This window comes from Etheostoma spectabile, chromosome 22 (assembly GCF_008692095.1).
Source record: "Etheostoma spectabile isolate EspeVRDwgs_2016 chromosome 22, UIUC_Espe_1.0, whole genome shotgun sequence".
In the NCBI taxonomy this organism is placed as follows: Eukaryota; Metazoa; Chordata; class Actinopteri; order Perciformes; family Percidae; genus Etheostoma; species Etheostoma spectabile.
Genome location: NC_045754.1, coordinates 22,284,184 through 22,288,950, shown reverse-complemented (window position 1 = coordinate 22,288,950; position 4,767 = coordinate 22,284,184). Strand labels below are relative to the sequence as shown.

General features: G+C 40.4%; 1 long non-coding RNA gene across 1 annotated transcript; it reads left to right on the top strand.

The window, feature by feature from the left end:
- The first annotated feature begins 415 nt into the window (after positions 1-415).
- On the top strand, positions 416-1,053 carry LOC116672253 (uncharacterized). Its single transcript, XR_004327509.1, has 4 exons — positions 416-549; positions 639-717; positions 824-855; positions 989-1,053. It is a non-coding gene; the product is annotated as an uncharacterized LOC116672253 (long non-coding RNA).
- The last annotated feature ends 3,714 nt before the right edge of the window (positions 1,054-4,767 follow it).

Below are 4,767 nucleotides of genomic sequence, written 5' to 3'. Positions count from 1 at the left end.
GCTTTACACCTATGCATTTCTGTGGATCTGTGTCTCCCCATTACAAAGTATCTGGGGTACAATGCGAAATCTTGTCACGTTCAATGTTTACACTGACTGTGATACATTTAAATATTTTGCAAGTCAGTACAAATGTATGATCTGTTATTTTCAGATGAATCCGGATGAGACATTTGAGGAGAAGATGGATTATCTGCTCATGCTCTACAGGAGCTCCATGTCACCTCGCTCTGCTCCAAATCACAGCGTGCCATTTGCCCAACAGCAGCTGGGCCAAATATCCAGTAAAAAATATGGCTGTGTACAGTAACCATTGCTGCTATACTATATGTAAATAAATAATTTTCTCTGTATGGAACTGCTTTTCTTTCTTCTTTTTTTTGCACATACTGGATCACAAATGTTCTCTTAACATAGATTCCTACCGCCAAAGCTGTGGACCGGTGTCGGCGGCTGAGGACACCACATCCAGACAGAAGATGAAGCAAGTGTCCAAAAAAGGCAGCGCCGACGCCCAAGGAGGTTCATTGACAGATTCTTCAAGCGATGGTAAGACCTTTATTATAGACTACATTTTTTCACATATTTCAAATCACAGATTTTGCAATGGGTACACGCTATATGGTCTCTGTATACAGATGAATCTGTTGCACGACCAGATAAAACTGTCCAGACGGAGCGTGCGTCTGGAAGCCCTGTCTGGAAGTTAAAATTTATGTATGCATTATATAAAAAAAAGTCATATTCTTAACATGGACCATGACAGTCACATGGTGCATATCATGGGATTGTTCTAATGTTGTCTCTTCCTGTCTTTTTTCAGCTCAGCAGATACACTTCCTCCACCACCATCATGTAAGTTGTTTTAATATATTTTGTCTGATATAAAGAATAGGTTCTATTTTGTAATGCATGTGCAGGCACACTATCAACTTCATCTTATAAAAAAATCATATAATTTATTTTTATATGTATCAACGCCATGCAGGAAACCAGCTGGTTGCCCAGAGCAGATGAGTCTTTAGTGACCCTACCCACGGACTGCCACTTCATCTTGGGACACAGTTGAAGGTACAGTTGCTTTGATTTTTTTATTTGCAAAGAAGTACAATTTAATGGCAAGGATCACTAGAGTAACACAACATTTTTGTTGTTTTAAACAGAAGAACTCACACAGAGGGAGGTGGCTCAGACATGGAGATCAAATGAATGGTAAGACTCAGGTTGCTCACGTGTTTGTATGTATGTATGTATGGATGTATGTATGTGTGTATGAGAGGAGAACAATATGGAAATTAGTGGCCATAGTTCTGCCCTAAGACAAACCTATATAATTGCATAAAATCTAATATCTTAACTGAACTGACTTCTCTTACAAAATGAGATTGTACAAGCTCTACACATGTATGCATAATCGTTACTATATGTTTTACAGCATTTTTCCGGTCAACCTTCGTGGTTTGTACTGGAGGTGATGCCGTCCGCACGCATGCTGCTGTAGACAGTACAGCCTCGCGGGAAGAAAGACAAAGAAAGCCTTCCAGGACCTGGCTGTAGCAGGGTTATAACAGGCAGTTTTTTATTTTATTCTTCACATTAGTATTGCTTAGCTTGCTGACAAGAGGTTTTAATTTGACCTATAACTTTGCTTCATTTTGACTTCTACTCTAGCGGCCTGCCAGAAAAACTTCCCTGCGCTGACTGCTGCAGAGCGGAGGATTGATTGGGCAAGTCTGAAGTTTGCCCCACACACACGGTAAATTTAAGTTCTTCTGCATTATTGTTCATAAGAAAGTTCATCAAAAAAAATGTGTTAATGTGTTCATTCTTAGTATTACATGTCTAACTTTTGTTTATTTCTTTATAGGCCAGCTGAGAAGGACTGAGCCATGGAGCCCCTTTTTAACTTTTTTATTAATATGTTTTAGTGACTTATTTTGCACACACTTTACAAACCCATCTTTATGCATCTTGCACTACATTTACACTACATCCTTATCTTTGTTGTTTCTTTTTCAGTTGTTTGAATATTTAAGTTTTGAAATGCCATCAAGTTTGCCTGTTTCATTCCTTCCTACTAATATAACTTTTGTATGTATGTACGTGTGTATTTACAGTACATACATACACACATAGAGTATGGTGTTGTTTAAAAGGTTAGGGAATAAGCTTTTCTTAACGTGTCTGGAACGTTTCCCTGAAGGTTTGTTTTGGTTGTAGTTTGGTTGTCTGCTGGTTTATTGGAAGGTTTTCTTAACGTTCTGGGAACGTTCGTTTTTTGGTTACAGCGAACGTTCCCCTAACGTTAAGAGACCGTCCGTAACGTTCGCTGAGGGTTTGCAACGCTAAGGGAACGTTCCCCTAACGTTCGCTAAAGTTGCAACGTTAAGGGAACGTTCCCCTACGTTCGCTAAAGGTTGCAACTTTTAGAGAACGTTAGGAGAACGTTCCGAGAACGTTCGCGATAACCAAAACACGAACGTTCCCGGAACGTTAAGAAACCTTCCAATTAACCAGCAGACAACCAAACTACAACCAAAACAAACCTTCAGGAACGTTCCCACAACCACAAAACGAACGTTCCCAAACGTTCTGGGAACCAAAAATTGTTAGCTGGGTAACAGCTCCTCAGTGGGAACAAAGGGAGTTCATCATCTAAAAGAACATTTTTGGTGAGTTGGCTTGTTACCCTTCTCTGACTTACAAAGTGCATTCAGTCTACCACGTTACTCTTTTTTTTTAACTTCAGTTAAAGTCGGCACTCAAGTCATACGCTGTCCCCTGGCAGAGGCCTTTGCCCATCCACCTTTTCAAAAGTTCTGTGCAGCCAAAAAAATGGGTAGGTTTCCTGCTTTAAGCTTTGGATATTGGCGCTCTGGCCTTCTATTGAAGGATCGGGGTGCGTGATTCCCCTCGCCTCGCTCCAACTGGCATAATGTTGTTAACTTTCCAAAGTATTCACAACCAGTCATCCAATTCCTACAATGTCATATTTGACATTTTCCACCCCTTAAAAAATAATCACTTTTTGGGGCACTTTCTGCCCATAAAACACAGGGCACATATCTTCACATTAGGGGAGTGCTTCCTTGGTCATTTCGGGAAAAATTTTGCACCCAAATTTCCGTCTTGATTAAGGTTATGTGCCTTTTATGTCATTTTTGATTCTATGACCTTCAGCCTTTCAGCCTTGGGCAGCAGAAAGTGCTGTATTTGCAACGAAGAGAATGAATTTAAAAATTTTTGGGAAAACCGCCTAACCCTTTATGCCCGTGACCCTTTTCCCTATTTGGTGATATATAGGGATCTCCCTGGTGCAGGTTGGCAAAATGTTGCTGAATCTGAGAATCCGTTTTCCCACTTTGCCCCCCCCCTTAGAACCCTTTGAGATTTCCGTTGGAAATCGGATGAATTTTTTTTTTGGTGTTTTTTTTGTAAAATTTTACAAAGTTGAGTTTTGCTAGTTGTTTTTTAAATTTGGGGGGCTTTCCCCCCCGGGGGTCACCGTGTTTCTGTCTTTATTGGGGACAGCCTGTTCATGTCCCTATTGGAAACAGGTACGTAAGAAAGAAAACACTTGGTTAATATCGGGTTTTTAAACCCTTCTGTTAAAAAAACTTAAAATCCTGCATAAAACCATCCACAACATTTTTTTTTAGAAATAAAAGCAAAAACTAAAAGAAAAGGGGATCGTCAAAACCCCAAAGAACAGGGCCCCGGGAGGGGCAGTTTTATTTCAGTTTCAATTACTTTTTTTCAGGAAACAATATAAAAAAACCATGCCCCTTTTAGAAGTGTGGTGCTTTCGTTATATGATAGAGGGGGGAAAAAAAGGGCCTTTGCAGTTTGGCCCCTGCCTAAACAGGGGGAAACCAAACGGGGTAGGAAGTGCAGAAAAAAAAAAATCTTTTTTTAATCAAACGGGGTTAAAGGGGGAATTTGCAGGTAAAAGGCGAGATTTAAAAAAGGCACTCATGCCCCAAATTTAATACTCCAATAAAAACCATGCTTGCTTTTTTGAACACTTTAACCCATACTTTTCCATTTGCCTAGTGACTTTTTTTGCCCTGCCTGCCAAAGGGGGATCCCATAAACGCCTGAAATGTGGCGCACCACTCCAAAAAGGGGTGCAAATTAAAAGAATTGTGATTATGCCATCACAAAAAACTCTTATAAATATCCCTTTTAATTCGTGCCTTCTTTAAAACCCACGTTTTCCACTGTAGTTAGCGACTTTAAAAAGGGAATGAAGCAGTGGCCCCAAAACCTTACCAGGGTAAGACAATGGGAAGGGGGAAAAGTGAAAAAAACCCTGGAACACAAAGAAAAAATCAGGAAGGGGGTGAAGTGTTTATGCCCAGAAGAGGGGGTGGAGGGGAGGGTGAGGCCAGAGGGGGGGTAATGGGAATGGGCCAAAACACAGCATCACCTCTTTCATTTTTTTTTAAAAAATATTTTTCCCCCACCACCAGGGCCTTTTTTTTTTTTTTTTCCCGAGGAAAATGCAGGTCCACCCAAAACGCAAGTAATCCCTGAACGTTGTGAGAGTTTAAAAGGGGGGTTTACCACCCGAGTACAGTTTCAGTTTTACCCAAGGGGCACAGGGAAAATAAAACTAACCGAGTACGGTTTTCCAATATCTGAGGAAAAAAAAATACATTTACACCCGTTTTGTTTGCTTTTCTAGGCTTCTGTGTATATAAATGATTCAAACATCCCCATCCTCCCGTTTGGCAGGGCCATGCTCAATGGTTTAAAAGATCTTTT